General features: G+C 43.5%; 1 long non-coding RNA gene across 1 annotated transcript in view; it reads left to right on the forward strand.

Moving 5' to 3' along the window:
• Window positions 1-17,917, forward strand: part of LOC129711935 (uncharacterized) — a 21,322-nt gene extending 3,405 nt beyond the window's left edge. Inside the window, exons 2-3 of the long non-coding RNA XR_008725962.1 lie at window positions 2,579-2,662; window positions 15,855-17,917. This is a non-coding gene — a long non-coding RNA (uncharacterized LOC129711935). The remainder of the gene's footprint in view (window positions 1-2,578; window positions 2,663-15,854) is intronic.
• The last annotated feature ends 673 nt before the right edge of the window (window positions 17,918-18,590 follow it).

Here is an 18,590-nt window from a genome sequence, read left to right on the forward strand (position 1 = left end):
CTTTCTCCCCATATCCCTTGATTCCGTTCACCCTCAGAGCTATATCTAACTCTCTCTTGCAAACATCCACTGAATTGGTCCCCACTGTCTTCTGTGGCAGAGAATTCCACAGATTCACAACTCTCTGGGTGAAAAAGTTTTTCCTCATCTCAGCCCTAAATGGCTACCCCTTATTCTTAAACTGTGACCCCTGGTTCTGGACTCCCCCAACATCGGGAACATTTTTCCTACATCTAGCCTGTCCAATCCCTTAGGAATTTTATGTTTCCATAAAATCCCCCCAAAAGATCCTTCTATAAGATTCTATAAGATGAATTCATTATCTGTCTGAAGAAGGGTCTCAACCATTAACGTCACCCCAGCCATGTTCTCCAGAGATGCTGCCTGATCTGCTGAGTTACTCCAGCATTGTGTATCTTTTTTTGTAAACTAGCCTCGGTAGTTCCTTGTTTCTACATCGAATCGTAATTACATTGTCACAGAGTCTCTAGTTTAGTTTAGATACTGCATGGAAACAGGTCCTTCTACCCATTGAGTCCACATCATTCATTGATCATCCATTCACACCACTTCTATTTATCCCACTTTATCATCCGCTCGCTAAACACTAGGGAACGTTTACTGACCAATTAACCTATAAACCCACGCGTCTTTGGGATGTGAGAGGAAACCCATGGTGTCACAGGGAAAATGAACAAACAGACAGCACCAGAGGTTGGGCTCAAACCCAGGTTTCTAGTGCTATATGGCAGCAACTCTACCAGCTGTGCCACTGTGCCCAGTTATACAGCACAGCACAGAACCCTTTGGCCCAACTTGTCCCTGCCAACCACAATGCCCCATTTAAACACATCATTTGCCCGTGCTTCGTTCATATCCCTCGAAACCTTTCCTATCCACGTACCTGTCCCAATATCCATTAGGGTACCTGTCCTTTCTACCTCACCTGGCAGTATGTTCCCTATACTCACCACCCTCTGTGTAAAAGTGGTCCCTCAGATTAACACACCTCTATAAGATTAAACCACAGCCTCCTGCTCTCCAAGCAATAAAGTCCAAGCCTGCCCAACCTATCTCCAAAGCTCAGGCCCTCGTGCCCTGGCAACATCTTTGTAAATTCTCTTGCACTTTTTCTAGTTGGATGACAACCTCCCTAGAGCACGGAGACCAAATCTGGACACATTATTCCGAATGCGGCCTCACAAACATCTTGAACATGACATCCCAACTTCAATACTTAATACCCTGACTGATGAAGGCCAGCGTGCAAAAGCTTGTGTACACCCTATCTACCTGTGTGTGATACCACTTACAGGGAACCATGTTCCTGTACTCCTAAGATGCTCGAGTAACTGAGCGGGTCAGGCAGCATCACTGGAGAAAACGGATGGGTGACTTCTCAGCTTGGGAAACAACGCCTATCCTTTTTCTCCAGGGATGCTGCCTGACCACCCGCTGAGCTACTCCAGCACTTTGTGTCTATCTTTGGTGTAAACCAGCATCTGCACTTCCACTTGTACTCCTAGATGCCTTTTCTCTATAACACTCCTCAGGACCCCTCCCATTCACTGCTCAAGGAAGTACGCAGCATGGAAACAGGCCCTTTGGCCCACTGTGACTATACTGACCCCCCCATTACACTGATCCAACAATATTCCCATTTTTTAAATCTCCCCACATTCTCATCAATTTCACCCTGATTCACTCATTTACACATTAGGGTCAATTCAGAGTGGCCAATTAACCTCTGGGTTTGGAATGTGGGAGGAAACAGGAGGGCTTGGAGAAAGCCTACTCAGTCACAGGGAGAACGTGCAAACTCCACATAGACAGGAGTGAACTCAGTCGTCTGCCACAGAGATGTAGCAGCTCCACTAACCATGTCAATGTGCCACACAGTGAGGGAGAAGTTACAGAATACTATTCAGTTTCATTTTGCTATATTAGGTTAAGAGAGATTACAGCTGCACCTCTAATGCAAATAAGAATGACATAAACTCTCAGTTTAAAGGTGTGGATGGCTATCTTCAGATCAAGCCACAGGAGCAAGCTACAGTAAAATATATCATCGCTGCTGTGATTCCCACAGATTCCAACGTACTGAGGGCATTATCAATTCAAACATTATTGTAGAGATTAATACGTTTTTGCAAGACTCAACCTCAAAGGCATCCTGCATTTTACAAGTTTACTATTTTGGGAGTTTATTTTAGCAACTGCATCAGTTGCTATGCGAAAAACAATTAAATCCTCCAGATGTTGCAATGAAAGCTTTTGATATTTTTCCCATTTATGCTGGAGATGGCAAAAATGAGAGTGACACGATTTGGGGTATGTGCGATCAACATCGTTAACGTGGGAATGAACATTCCCTTGGTCAGTATATGCTGCTGACATCAATGTTCCTGGGAATTTGCTATCACCACCAATGTCATAAACCTGGCTTGGACATTAAGGTCATCAGTCTAGAAGGGGGATTTCCTCTGGACAGTAGAATGGAAAAAAAAATGGTTAATTCTGTTAACAGTTAGTTTCTTTTAGTAATGAAAATCTTTTGAAATGCTTTCTGTTTTTACAGGAAATAATGAAATGAGGAAATCATCCTATTTTTGCTTCAACAACCAGCGGCACGCTTTCCCATTGTGACAAAGTGCCTTGAAAGGTTGGTTACATCAAATCTTGCCTCACTCACCACCTGGACACACTTCCATTCACTTTTCTCCCCAACAAATCGACAGCGAATAAGGTCTTGCTGTCTTTCTGTGGGTTTAAGGTGAGGGGAGGTGGGGGGGGGGGGGAGATTTAATAGGAACCTGAGGGGTAACCTTTTACAGAAAGGGTGGAGGGTATATGAAACGAGCTGCTGGAGGTGGTAGTGGAGGCAGGTGCTGGTGTAGCATTTAAGCAACATCCAAACAGGTACATGGATAGGGTAGGTTTAAAGGAATATGGCCCAAATGCAGGCAGGTGGGACTAGTGTAAATGGGACATATTGATTGTTGTGGGCAAGTTGGGCCAAAGGGCCTGTTTTCACATTGTATGTATCTGTGACTCCACTCTGCACCGGTTACAGCTCTGCGTTCAATACCACCATCGTCTCCAAACTCACATCAAGCTGAGGGATTTAATTGTTCTGATTCATATCCACTTTTGACCAGACATAACACAATAATAAATCTAGACAGAAAATGCTGGAGTAACTCAACGGGTCAGGCAGCATCTTTGAAGAACATGGATAGGTGATGTTGCAAGTTGGGACCTTTCATCAGGAGTCTAAAGAAGGGTTCACTTATCCATGTTCTCCAGAGTTGCTGCCTGACCCCTTGAGTTACACCAGCACTTTGTGTATTTTCTTTTATAAACCAGCATCTGCAGTTCCTTGTTTCTGCAAAATAATAAATCTGATTGTTTGTAATTGTATTTTGTAAGGTTAAGATCAAAGATCATTCAATCCCCAAGCTAGCCTTTGAATCAAACCTACCAAACACTTAGTTTCCAGCTTGTAAAATTTAAAGAATGGATTTCATGATTAAATATAACACTGAGGCCATCAGCAATTGCCACCAAAAAAAATAAATTGAACAGTACAACTGCAAAAGGTCAGTGAAATGACCTGCTAGTCACACTATGCTGCTTTCCACAAGTTTTGCTGCACCACTATTCTTGTCAAAAAACCTGACCTTAAAGTACATTTACTGGCAGGTCATTTCTGACCTCAACCCACTGGATAACGACCAAATCTTAGAACGTTGAAACAAGGAATCTGGAGAAAGCCCCTGATCTGATACGTCACCTATCCGTATTCCCCAGAGATGCTGCCTGACCCGCTGAGTTATCCTACTAAATCTTGTCTAATCTAGAGTGACGACATGGTAAAAATGACTAACACAGCCCAAACTCTGCAAAATCGCTGGCGATTGATTTTTACAAGCTTGGAGGCTCAATCGTAAATTCATTGTTGGAGATTGGCTGCATTAAGCTGATGTGTAGGAAGGAACTGCAGATGCTGGTTTAGACCAAAGATAGACACAAAATGCTGGAGTAACTCAGCGGGACAGGCAGCGTCTCTGGAGCGATGGAATGGGTGACGTTTCGGGTCCTGACTGAAAACAGAAGAAGAGTCACGACCTGAAACATCACCCATTCCTTCTCTCCAAGGATGTTGCCTGTCCCGCTGAGTTGCTCCAGCATTTTGTGTTTATCTTCTGCCTTAAGCTGATAGCTGGCTGAGAGTTTTGCTGGGACCTGCCGGCAGTCAGCCACTGAGCTTCCATTCCAGTTGGACTTCCATGGATCTCTGATGACAACCCCATTTGTCTCAATGGGTTACTGGCCCTGTGGAAAAACATGCAGAGTCATCGAAAGATACAGCACAGAAAACAGTCCCTTCAGCCCATCGAGACTGTGCTGACCACCAAGTGTCCATTTACACTAACCCTCCACTAATTATATCATTTTTTATTCTCCCCACACTATTGAGTTATTCCATTCTATAGTAATGTTTTTTTTTCTGTAGAGGTTCAAGGAGTTTTTAAATAAAATTTACTTCTTAATTCTATTTTTCTTAATACCTATCTTAAATCTATTGATCTTTAGCTCCCTGTTGGTTTATGTACATAACCTGGCTATGAATTAACTCATGTTTCCTGCTTCAGACTCTGTGTGTTTCCTTCAGAATTGAGCAACAGTTGACACACAGTTACTGGCCCTGTTCACACGGGCTACCTGATCCCTTGTGCAGGGTGCCAGGCTGAGATGGCAAGTGGAATGTCTGTGGGCAAATGTAAGAGCGTAGATGGCACCACTTGTTCCCCACTGCTGAGGCCATATGTTGTACTTTCGCATCACGTGTCAGGAATTTCAACGAGGCTGCACTGTAACCAGACTCAGTACAACTGTACTAGAAACACACATTGCAGAAAGTCCAAATAGCCCATTCCAGCTCTTTGAATGATTAGCCTCTGCCTCAAAATCAGTGGAGGCCAATTCTCTGGATGCTTTCAAGAGAGAGTTAGATAGAGCTCTTAAAGATAGCGGAGTCAGGGGATATGGCGAGAAGGCAGGAACGGGGGTACTGATTGTGGATGATCAGCCATGATCATATTGAATGACGAAGAAGGTTTTCGACCCGAAATGTTGCCTATTTCCTTCGCTCCATAGATGCAGCCTCATCCGCTGAGTTTCTCCAGCATTTTTGTCTACCTTCGATTTTCCAGCATCTGCAGTTCCTTCTTAAACATATCGAATGGTGGTACTGGCTCGATGGGCCGAATGGCATATTCTTGCACCTTTTGTCTATCGCATTGAGAATGGCAGTGCTGGTCGAAGGGCTGAATGGCCTACTCCTGCACCTATTGTCTGTTGTCTATTGAATACTTCCCCCAGAGAAATGCATAGTTATCATGTTCAATCCCTTGAGTAAAAACCAAAGTGCTGGAGGAACTCAGTGAGTCAGGCAGCATCTGTGAAAGGAAAGGGATGGTTGATGCTTGGGGTCAAGACTTTTCATCCAGACCGGCAGTGTGGCGGGAAGATAGCCTGTGTGAAGGGGAGCGGGGGGTTGGGAGAAGCAAGGTCTGGTAGGTAATAGGTGGACCTAAGTGGAGTGAGAGATAATGGGCTGATGTAACAGTGGAGCAGCGGTAGAATTACCCGGGTTCAATCCTGAAGATGGGTGCTATCCGCACAGAGTTTGTACTTTCGCCCTGTGACCGTTTGGGTTTCCTCTGTGCGCTCCTGTTTCCTCCCACACTCCAAAGATGTACAGGTTTGTAGCTTGATTGGCTTTGGTAAAAATTGTAAATTGTCCCTAGTGTGTAGGATAGTGCTACTGTACAGGGTGATTGCTGGTCGACATGGACTTGGTGGGCAGTAGGGCTGTTTCTATTCTGTATCTCTAAAGTCTAAAAGTAACTCTAATGTATGGTCTCCATCTGAAACCTTGACCATCGATTTCACTCCACAGATGCTGCCTGACCTGTTGCAGGTTGTTTTTTGCTCCAGAATCCACTTTATGCAGTCTTTCAAACTCGTTATCCAATTCTCCTTTGAAAGTTGCTATTGAAGCTTTTGATGTTTTGGCCTTAATAAAGAGTTTAGAGTACCACCAAGTGGGTGAATTTATCTGGCTCAGGTGGCTGTGATTACTACAGCAACCACTCAAGTGCAGGAGACTGGGATTATTTCACATCCAGATTCAATGTAAAAGGAAACAAACCTGGTTATGTGTTGGAATTAAGAGCATTTCAACGAGGCAGTGAGAGGTAGAGCCATATCTGTTATGGGAAAGAAGGAACAGCAAATGCTGGTTTAAACCAAAGATAGACTCAAAATGCTGGAATAACTCAGCGGGGCAGGCAGCATCTCTGGAGAGAAGGAACTGGTGACGTTTTAGGTCGAGTCTAAAGAAGGGTCTCGACCCGAAACGCCACCCATACCTTCTCTCCAGAGATACTGCCTGTCCCACTGAGCTACTCCAGCTTTTTGTCTCTATCTTCTGCTATGATAATGGTTGCTAAAGTAAATCTAAAAAGATTCAATCACCATCAAGAGAGTGATCATTGTTGAAAGCCTGTTTTTAAGACCAAGTAAGTGTTTTGGATGAAAAAACAACATTTTACGATGAAAGTCTTAACTTGCTGCAAAAATCACCGGATGAATATTTATGTGTTCATGGGGTATAATGGAACCTCGCATACAAAAGGTACAACATATATTTCAACTTTGTTATTACTTTCGATAATTACTTTTTGAATCAGCAATTCATCCTTCACCAATCTCTAATTTGCATCGCTTAAATTTGGCTAATTAAAGTATGTGGTTTGTCGACGGAGGCTTTGAAGTGAATCCAGTGGATGGAAATGAAACATGGAGTTGAATACATTCAACCTGGTCTTGTTAGTTTTTTCTTGTAATTATTGTACGTGCAGCTTATAATTTTAATGAGTTGTTTCATATAATTCTCAAAACTCGCGATGCACATCATATACAATTAATTGCTTTTGCGGTACAGTAGTGTGGACATTTTCTAGTCCTTGTTTTGTAGGTGTGAAATTATCCGCCACAATAGTTGCTACCCTTAATGCCCCTGTCCCACTTAGGAAACCTGAACGGTAACCTCTGGAGACTTTGCGCCCCACACAAGGTTTCCGTGCGGTTCCCGGAGGTTTTTGTCGGTCTCCCTAATGGTCGAAAGTGGTTTCCGCTTCTTCTATGTTCCGGCGATTGTTTAAAAAAATTCAAAACCGGCCGCGACTAAAAATAGGAGGTTGCAGGTAGTGGAAGCTCTTACCTGCAACCTCCGGCAACCATCTTCAACTAGCATCGCAACCGCAACCGGCTTTGACTAAAAAATTACCGATTTTTAAAACACACCCCTCTCAGTAATAGCCAGTATATTTTCTGCCAGAAGGAGCAGCACAGCGGCGCAGTGGCAGAGTTGCTGCCTTATCACACCAAAGGCGCAGGTTCGATCCTGACTACGGGTACTGTCTGTACGGAGTTTGTACATTCTCCTTGTGACTGCGTGGGTTTTCTCCAGGTGCTCCGATTTCCTCCCACATTCCAAAGACGTGTAGGTTTGTGTGCCTTTGGTAAAAACTGTCATTTGCCCCTAGTGTGCAGGGTAGTGTTAGTGTACGGGAATGATTTCTGATCGGCATGGACTTGGTTGGTGTTTCCATGCTGTAGTCTAAAGTCTAAACATGATGTTGCACAGGCCACAAAACATATTGATGGTAGCAGCCTTCAATGGAAGATGGTGGGTGGCTTTCTCATCCAATGACGAGTGATTCCTACCTACTTGTGAGGTCATAACATCAGAAATATTGAGACAGAATTGTACAGCACAGAAATGGGCCCTTTAGCCATCCACGTCCTAACCAACCTTTTAGCCCAGCTACACTAATCCCATTTGCCTACATTAGGTATCCCTTTATGCTAAGGGACAGAAAACGCTAGTGGGAGTTGTGTACAGGCCACCTAACAGTAGTAGTGGAGTTGGGGATGGCATCAAACAGGAAATTAGAAATGCGTGCAACAAAGGTAAAACAGTTATAATGGGTGACTTCAATCTACATATAGATTGGGTGAATCAAATTGGCAAGGGTGCTGAGGAAGAGGATTTCTTGGAATGTAAGTGGGATAGATGCGGGAGGAGGGATAGAGAGAGAGGGAATGCCGGGGCTCCCTGAATGTGAGTGAAATCAATATTCATACCACTGGGATGTAAGCTGCCCACGCAAAATATGAGATGATGTTTCTTCAATTTACGTTCAGTCTCACTCTGACAATGGAGGAGATCGAGGACAGAAAGGTCTGTGAAGGAATGGGAAGGAGAATTAAATTGTCCAGCAACCAGCTTGGTTCACGCGGGCTGAGCAAAGGTGTTCCGCGTAACGATGGCCCAGTCTGTGTTTGGTCTCGCCGATGTATAAGAGTCCACATCTTGAACAACGGATACAGTAGATGAGGTTGGAGGAGGTGCAAGTTAACCTGAAAGGACTGTCCGGGTCCCTGGACAGAGTCGAGGGAGGAGGTATAGGGACAGGTGCTGCATCTTCTGCAGTTGCAGGGGAAGGTACCCGGGGAGGGGGTGGTTTGGGTGGGAAGGGTTGGGTTAACCAGGGAGTTGCGGAGGGAACGGTCTCTGTGGAAGGCGGAAAGGGGGTGGAGATGGGAAAATGTGGCTAGTAGTGGGATCCCGTTGGAGATGGCGGAAATTTTGGTGGATTATGTGTTGTATGCGATGGCCGATAGGGTGGAAGGTAAGGACTAGGGGAACTCTGACTGTTGCCACTAGGGGGAGGGGGAGCAAAGGTAGAACTGCGGGGTACCAAGGAGACATGAGTGAGGGCCTCATCCATGATGGGAGAGGGGAACCCCCGTTCCCTAAAGAATGAGGACACATCGGACATCTCTTCCACCTTCTCCTCTTGCTTTTGATACCCTCTACCATGGGAAAGGATTTTGATCCTCTACTCGATCTATACCTTTTATAATCTTATAAATGTCTGTCTGATAATCCCTTCATCTCCTTCGCTCTGATTAAAAAACAAATGCCCTTCCAAACTAAGTTGTACGTCATTGAATCTCCTTTGCACCCTCTCTAGCCCAGTCACACCCTTCATATAGTTAGATATCTAGATCTGCTCACAATACTCCAGGTGTGGTTTAACTAGTGTTTTGTATTCTTGTATTCTAGGCCCTGACATATGATAGCAATCATGGCACACATCTTCTTTATCAATGATATACCTGCTTTACCCCCGTCAGGAAACCATTGACTCCGACTGTTAGGTTGATCAGTTCATCAACACTCCTTGGCGCCCGACCATTTACTGAATTTGTTCTACCTCGATATGACTACACAACATGCATCCCCAAAATGTCAGGATTAAATTCCATTTACCAATGCTCTGCTCAAATTTCCAGCAGATCTATATTCTGCTGGACCTCTCCCAGCCACTTCCTCAGCTCAGGAAGTTTCCCTGTCGTGTGTATGTGCCCACTCCCTGCAAGGTAATTTGGCTGCAATTATAAAATCAGCATTGCAAGGGAATTCTGTCACTGCTGAGAATAATGCAAGCTCTCGGGAGATTGGGAGAACAAGGCAAATTAATGTCTTGTTGGTGACAAGTGCTGACCACGATGCTTGGAGAACACTCAGCTCTTTTGTGCTAATGGGACCTAGGATCGTTAATATCCATTAAGTTGACTGAGGTTTACCCTGTCTAAGGTTTACCCTGAAAGACAGCATGTTGAACAACGAAGCAAGCTTTCAGTTCTGCACTTGATCGCAGGCTCGAACCGAGCGCTCAAATCATTATACGGGACCTAGCTCAAAACATTAGCTGATCATGGAAAGTAAAATACCAACACGTTAGAAAACATGATATATTCTTCCACGTTATTGCTAGAGCACGTCTCAAGAATCATGTATGGTCTAGGCTCCAAGCCTTCAAAATGTGACATTAATCTTTGATTGATCTTTCCCATTGATTAGTTCTTCTCAACCTTGCAGGCTCTCTGCACTGAGGTTTTTCTTTGACAAAGGCATGAGAGTTTTGAATCTATCGGGCAGTCATATCAAAGGATGTCACTTGTTGCTAGATTTATTTCCCTTTGAGGTAAATTGATTGCAGTTGAACCATCTGAAGGGATACATGCCAATCCTTCAGTGAGCGAGTGAGACGTGGTGGCCTGGAGCTAATTCGTAGGTCTGTGAGGAAATCAGATTTACTGCAAATAACTAATTCTGTACTCATCAAATTTGTGCAAGAACCCTCAGATGTGAGGTTAAAGCTTTGTTCACACTAGCTGAAAGGGTCTGGATTTACTTCCAATACCTGTCCTGGCAAATTGGAAAATGAATCATTTTGCTTTATTGAACTTACAAATACAAATATTTTTTGTCGCAGTTTTGAAATTGCTACCGGATAAAATTAAATGTCCGCCTTACATTAATAGCGCACCTCTCAAAATTTCAGAACCTCTGTCCCAGATGTACTTGTGGATCAAGTGACTAAAGGGAGTAGCACAGTTAATTTGTACAAAGCTAGTCCCCTTGGGTAACAATCCAATAATCACCAGCTAATCAAACAGAATAAACTAAAAATGAAAGCAGATATTGCAATGAACAAATACTGTACAATAACTTAGAGGATTTGGGGACTGAATCTTTTTCACACTCCTACACTCTACAGTGCAGATATAAAATCATTTAATCTCACAATTTGAGCTTTAGCTCCCTTTATATTCCTTCCCTGCACCCCCATTCGAGCACTCTTTAGAAGTGTTTGGAAATCTAATAACATACTGAGAGAAACCCCTTGACCCCAGGAGACGGCTGAGATTTCTACCAGGCTTGTTTAGGGCTCCAGGGAGCATCGCCTGAAACCCTAAGCTACAATGTGTACAGTTGTGATTGAAATCTGATGCTGTCATCTTGTTATGGTGAGGCAGCAAATGGATCACAGACAAATCCTTACGAGCGGAGCCTGAGAGACCCGTCATCATCTCTGGAGATCCTGATACAGCTAGATTCAGAATTGTTACCACTCGTTCACTGTGCAGCAATAAAGGTCACGTTGGAGACACCTAGTAAATCAGACACGGTTCATTGTACATTTTCTTAACTTCAAGCCCCACTCCAGTGAAGTGAACGGAATGAGCCAGGCTGGCTGTCCAGAGCAGTTCAAAGCAATCTGTATCATCAGACTTTCTGCTTTTCTGCATCCGTTACTAGATTAATATATACGATCACAATCAAAAGGGTAGCAGGGTCCAGATTTTATCTCCCTCTTAGGCAGTCCATTGGGATTAAGGATGATTTACACAGGACAAGTGGGACGGGATAGGGGCAGGTGGTGTGCGATGGGGTCAAGTGGTACTTGATGGGGCAAGTGGTACCGGATGTGGGCAGTGATACCTGGAGGGGCAGATGATATCTAATGGAGGCAAGTGGTAATTGATGGTGCAAGTGGTCCCTGATGGAGACAGGTTGGTGGTATTTCAGGAGATGGTCCACATATTTTGTTTCCTACACTAAGTCTCCCAATGCACCTTTTCAAAGGACCTCTGCCAAACTGACAAAGGCCGGAAGAAATTGCAAAGAGTTGAGGATCACACAAACCAATGTCCCATCCATTAACTCCATCTACACTTCACACTGCCTCGGCAAGGCCAAAAACATAATCAAGGACAATGTAAAAACCCAAGTCACTCTTCTCTCACAGAAGCTTAGAAAAATAGGTGCAGGAATAGGCCATTCGGCCCTTCGAGCCAGCACTGCCATTCAATATGATCATGGCTGATCATCTAAAATCAGTTTTTCTGAACCAGGGGTCACAGTTTAAGAATAAGGGGTCTGCCATTGAGGAATGAAATGAGGAAAAACTTTGCCACAGAAGACAGTGGAGGCCAATACACTGGATGTTTTCAAGAGAGAGTTAGATTTAGCTCTTAGGGCTAAATGAATCAAGGGATATGGGGGAAAAAAAGCTGGAACGGGGTATTGATTTTGGATGATCAACCATGGTCATATTGAATGGCGGTGCTGGCTCGAAGGGCCGAATGGCCTACCCCTGCACCTATTTTCTATGTTTCTATGCTTTTTATGACAGTGGCCACACAATAAAATAAGGTCAACAGCTGATGCCTTCACAAGCACAGCGTGCATCTGCAGAATCAGGTGGTTGGTATGTTATGGCCTTTCGAACCTGCCCCTCAGCTGGTTGATGGTACACGAAAAAGCTGGAGAAACTCAGCGGGTGCAGCAGCATCTATGGAGCGAAGGAAATAGGCAACGTTTCGGGCCGAAACCCTTCGGTTTCGGCCCGAAACGTTGCCTATTTCCTTTGCTCCATAGATGCTGCTGCACCCGCTGAGTTTCTCCAGCTTTTTTGTGTACCTTCGATTTTCCAGCATCTGCAGTTCCTTCTTAAACCCTCAGCTGGTTGTAGCTGGTTCCTTTGATCCATTAACTGATATTTTCTTGCTTTGTGAAACATTCTGCTTTCATTTAATAAAAAAGAAGATCCTTTCCTTCGATAAAGCAGTCACTTTGCAGGAGGTCTACTGTCGAAGGACGCAATCATTTTTTTTTTCCCACGGCAGATTTAAACGATATAATGGAAATAATTTGTATTTGTGAAGTCGCAAGATCTCTCCTTCCACTGGCATGAAAATCTGGGAGACTGTGGGAAAGGAAATTACAGTTTTTGAGTCCCTTCAGTAAAACTGGAAAGTTAAGTGTGGGATTGGAAACAGTACATCAAATTAAACACGTTGCTCTTTCCACCCATCTGTGGCTGTGAGAGAATTAGACCGCAGTCTGTTTCTGACGCTGTAGTTTGTTTCTCCTGATATATTATTAATTGCCATTGTATTCCTGATATATTATTGTGAAAGTAGCAGCTCGGTACATTCCGAAATGCGAACAATATATCAATAACCATATAACAATTACAGCACGGAAACAGGCCATCTCGACCCTTCTAGTCCGTGCCGAACACATAATCTCCCCTAGTCCCATATACCTGCGCTCAGACCATAACCCTCCATTCCCTTCCCATCCATATAACTATCCAATTTATTTTTAAATGATAAAAATGAACCTGCCTCCACCACCTTCACTGGAAGCTCATTCCACACAGCTACCACTCTCTGAGTAAAGAAGTTCCCCCTCATGTTACCCCTAAACTTCAGTCCCTTAATTCTCATGTCATGTCCCCTTGTTTGAATCTTCCCTACTCTCAGTGGGAAAAGCTTTTCCACGTCAACTCTGTCTATCCCTCTCATCATTTTAAAAACCTCTATCAAGTCCCCCCTTAACCTTCTGCGCTCCAAAGAATAAAGCCCTAACTTGTTCAACCTTTCTCTGTAACTTAGTTGCTGAAACCCTCTTTCCATTAATTTTCAATAATTGGGATTAAAATATCTCAGTGCAAAACCAGGAATGGATGCAAGTCTTTTGCACCTTCCTTTTCAACAGTGCGACGTTACATTGGCATCAGTGTGCCCACGCGGTCCCTGAAGATGATCTTAACCTTTTCCAAATTCTTTAAATATATGGTTACATTATGCAGTGATTGATGAGACAGACCACACACAACGATTGAAGGGATGGAACAGATGGTGTATGAAAAAGTGCGTCATTGTCCTCCCCCAACAAAAAGAGCATTTATCCATAACTCTTGCCGGACCCACTTGGAGAGCGGAGGCCATGTGTTAAATAGATTGGCACACTTAGCGAAAAAGCCAATCAAAAGTACAGCAAATTTATTCAAAGTGGCAACAAATTAAATCTGTTTGCTCATCTAATTTTCATTGTGCCCGATTAGAAACTGTGACCAATGAACAATGCCGTTGATTCAGTCGTAACATGCAGGAAAGAGAGAGTGGAGAGATTTAAAATCCCCCAATGTCACGCAATAAAACTGACTTTTGACTCAGTTGGGTTCAGGAGAGGATGTTTACAGACTCCACCCACTCCCAACCTCCCACTGTTGGGCTTTAACTAATTGTTCATCATCCATCAAGTCCACTGGCAGGAATAAACCTCCTCCTGCCCTTCATCGTTCATGCCTCGGAAATTAATGCAAACCAACTGCTGGCCAATGTATGACTGTTCGGGATGAAAGCTTCAAATAATAAAATATCTTATGGAACAATAATAACTCTCCGAATATTACTGCATCATGGAGTCTTTGGATGAGGGCCTGTGTGAGATTCAGATTAGGAAGAGTTTCTTGGGATTTGAAGGATACACTGGCACTTCGCTGATATCGCATTGCTTCCCATTGTGGAAAGATACACTGGATTTGGAAAATCACTGCACCCAATTCTCATCAGTCTGACATTAAATAGATGCAGAGCAGCTTTGGCAGATAACTGTATGATTGCTTCACTCTTCCTGTTTCAGATTGTTGGTAAACATGAATTAAGAATGGGGAATGGTAGCCCGATTGATAATTAAGAAAAATATTTTAATCGTTTTCCAAAGTTTAATTCTATCCTTGTAAGTTAATTAGTCATAGGAGCAGAATTGGGCCATTTGCATCCACTCCATCTTTGAATCATGGCTAATCCATCTTTCCCTCTCAATCCCATTCTCCCATAACCTTTGACAGCCTTACTAATCAAGAACCTGTCAATCTCCTCATTAAAAATACCAAAAAAACGGCCTCCACAGCTGTCTGTGGCAATAAATTCCACAGATTCACCACCCTCTGACTATAGAAATTCCTCCTCATCTCCTTTCTAAAGGTCCATCCTTTTATCCTGAGGCTGTGCCCTCTGGTCATAGACTCTCCAACTATTGGAAACATCCACTCTGTCTAGGCCTTTCACTATTCTGTACGTTTCAATGGGGTCTCCTTCTAAACTCAAGCAAGCATAGGCCCAAACCCGTCCAAGGCTCATGAAACGTTAACCCAAACATTCCTGGGATAATTCTCATAAATCAGAGAAAGTCAACACGTTCCTTCCCCTTGGGCCTGTTAATAGTAAATTCAGCTCAGTGATATCTTTGGCAATGCTATTGAGAGACAGAACTTTGCATTCATTTGCTACATTAGACGGCACCAATTTCTGTATTAGACTTGAGCACTTTTGGATGAAGAGTGTAGAGAATGCAACCAACGTACAAAAAATAGACATAATTTCTCACCAAAATCCCAATGTGAAATCCAAACTCATGTCTTCTCACTGCATCCTGAGACTACGGAAACTATAGTGAAGATCAAGTTATTCCCCATCACAACAGAAATGAGTGATCTTCTTCAAAGAGTCTTGGAGACCAACGAGGCCTTGTGGCATTGATTGTGCTGCAAGGGATGTGGTCAATAATACAAATACATTTGATGAAGTTGAAATGCAGTTAGACTGCAATAATGCAATGGTTTTGAATTATTTTGAATTTATATATTTGAACTTGTATACTGATATAAATACTCGTAGAGGTCAGCAATTGAACAACGGGCTTCATGGAGAAAGGAAGTGTTCAGCCTTTTTGAGGAAGTATCATCTTGAGTTTCACAATAACTTCATTCTTCATTCTTCCGATGGTGGTTTGGCACATTAGCACTTTGCTGGTATTCGACATTCTTTGCATTTGGAAATTAGCAAGTAGGAGGAAAATCCGCATTAATATCGAACTGTGAACATTTGCACTTTCACACTTATACCAAGTTTCATCGCTGCTGGGAGCAGAAGCTGTTCAATCAATAAAAAAAAATTGCAGCCAACACAAGTATCATAACTACCAGAGTAATGAGTGATCCATGTTATTTGTGGACTTGTGACCATACTGATTCCATCACAAGCAGCTAACAGTAAATGTGTTTCTATTTCAGACATATACCATCTGCAGTATTGGGCCTTTGATGTTTTAAGTCAGGATCACATGATGCATCTTAACGGAGACAGAACACAGGAAAAATAATTCGCTTGACGAAGGGTCCCAACCCAAAACATCACCTATCCATGTTCTCCAGGGGCCTGACCCGCTGGGTTACTCCAGCACTTTATGTCTTTTTTTGTAAACCAGCACCTGCAGATCCTTGTTTCTACAAAAAAAAGCTAGTGTTGCATCAACTAGTAATTCAGTGGAAAACATTTATGAATTTTGAGATGAACTGTCAACATGATATCAACTCTATTGAATCTACCACTTCAGGGAATTTGTGGAAAGCTAAAGGGGCTGTCCCGCTTTGGCGACCTAATTGGTGAGTTTAGATGAGTTTGAAAAAATGACATGTTGAAGCCCTCTTTTGACTATGTAGAAGACCTCCTTCGACCTCCTTCGACTATGTTGAAGACCAGCTTCGACTAACTACGACTAGCTACGACTAACTTCGGGAAAATTGGACACCGAATAGTGGAGAGTGAAGATGACCTCCTTTGATCTCCTTTGACCTCCCTTCGACTATAATGAAGACTATCTACCACTACCTTCGACTACTTTTGACTACCCTCGATTACCTACGACTAACATGCCGATCTACTACGACAAACCTACAAGTAAAAAAAGTATCGATTTTTCCCATGGCAACCTTATTTTACTCGCGGGCATTTTTTAACATATTGAAAAAAACGCCGCGACCTAGCTGAGGCCTCGAGTACGCGGAGACCACTCTCGAGCATGAAGGAGAGTTACAAAGACCTCCTACGATCTCGTGTCGACCATGCTGCGAGTATGAGTCAAGGGCATACCCACAAACGAAAGAGATATATGTCTTGAAAGGTGACACTCGAAAGAAGAACATTAGTGGGTCATCAGACCATTCAGTGGTGCAGCATTTTAAATAGTGTGGCTTCTTAGTACTACTCAGCCTTGGGTGTAAAGTAGTAAAGGCAATGGCCATTGAATATTATATCTATTAACAATAAATAAACAATAAATAAACACTCAACTAATCTGTCCCATTTATATTAATTGATCATTTAGAGCAAAGTTCAGGTGGTAGTGTTTGTTTGGGTCATTTCTTTAAATTGTATTATTTCCCTTATGTAGACTTCTTCTGATACATTACACTAAATATCTACAGACACATTGGCAAGGGAATAGAAAGAACCCTGATCCTTTATGGTTCAGAGCTTCAAGTTCCTTAACATTAACATTACCAACTTATCTTGGACCATCCATATCGAAGCAATGGCCAAGAAAGTACACCGACGCATCTACTTCCTTAGAAGTCTTAGGAAGTTCAGCATGTCCACAACAACAAACATCCACAGATGCACTGTAGAAAGCATTTTCTCAGGATGCATCGCAGCATGGTTTGGGAACAGCTCAATCCAAGACCACAACAAATTGTAGAGAATTGTGGATGCAGCCCACATCATCACACAAACCAGCCTCCCTTCCATTGACTCCATTAACACTTCACGCTTGCCTTGGAAAGGCCAGCAGCATAATCAAGGATGAGTCGCACCTTGGCCAATTCCTCTTTTCCCTGCTCCCATCGGGCAAAAGGTAGAGAAGTGCGAAAATGCACACCTCCAGATTTAGGGCCAGTTTCTTCCCAGGCAATTGAATCATCCTATCAATAACTAGAGAGCATTCGTGAGCTACTATTTACCTCATTGGAGACCCTTGGGCTCTCTTTAATCAGACTTTACTGGGCTTTATCTTGCATTAAACATTATTCGCTTTATCATGTATCTATACACTGTGGATGGCATGGGGTGTAATGATGTATAGCCTTTCCGCTGATTGGGTAGTACGCAACAAAAGCTTTTCATTGTACCTAGGTACACGTGACAATAAACTAAGCTGAACTAAACCAATGATCTGTCATGGATGAATCACATTAAAATAACAGCCAAGACACCACCGTCTCTACTTGCTCGGAAGACATCACACTGTTAGGAACAGCTCTGCCCAAGACCACAAGAAATTGCAGAGAGTTGTGGATGCATTCCAGTCCATCATACAATCCAGACTCCCGACGTTAACTCCATCTACACTTGAAGCGGCCTTGGAAAAGCAGCTAACATAATCAATGGTACACAAAAATGCTGGAGAAACTCAGCGGGTGCAGCAGCATCTATGGAGCGAAGGAAATAGGCGACGTTTCGGGCCGAAACCCTTCTTCAGACTGATGGGGGGTGGGGGGGAGAAGGAAGGAAAAAGGGAGGAGGAGGAGGAGCCCGAGGGTGGGGGGATGGGAGGAGACAGCTCGAGGGTTAAGGAAGGGGAGGAGACAGCAAGGGCTAGCAAAATTGGGAGAATTCAACGTTCATGCCATCCGGACGCAAGCAACCCAGGCGGAATATGAGGTGCTGTTCCTCCAATTTCCGGTGTTGCTCACTCTGGCAATGGAGGAGACCCAGGACAGAGGGGTCGGATTGGGAATGGGAGGGGGAGTTAAAGTGCTGAGCCACCGGGAGTTCAGGTAGGTTATTGCGGACTGAGCGAAGGTGTTCGGCGAAACGATCGCCCAACCTCCGCTTAGTCTCCCCGATGTAAATCATCTGACATCTAGAGCAGCGGATGCAGTAGATGAGGTTGGAGGAGATACAGGTGAACCTTTGTCACACCTGGAATGACTGCTTAGGTCCTTGTCAATGACCTGTCAATGACCTGT

Source organism: Leucoraja erinacea, chromosome 31, assembly GCF_028641065.1.
Source record: "Leucoraja erinacea ecotype New England chromosome 31, Leri_hhj_1, whole genome shotgun sequence".
Classification (NCBI taxonomy): domain Eukaryota; kingdom Metazoa; phylum Chordata; class Chondrichthyes; order Rajiformes; family Rajidae; genus Leucoraja; species Leucoraja erinaceus.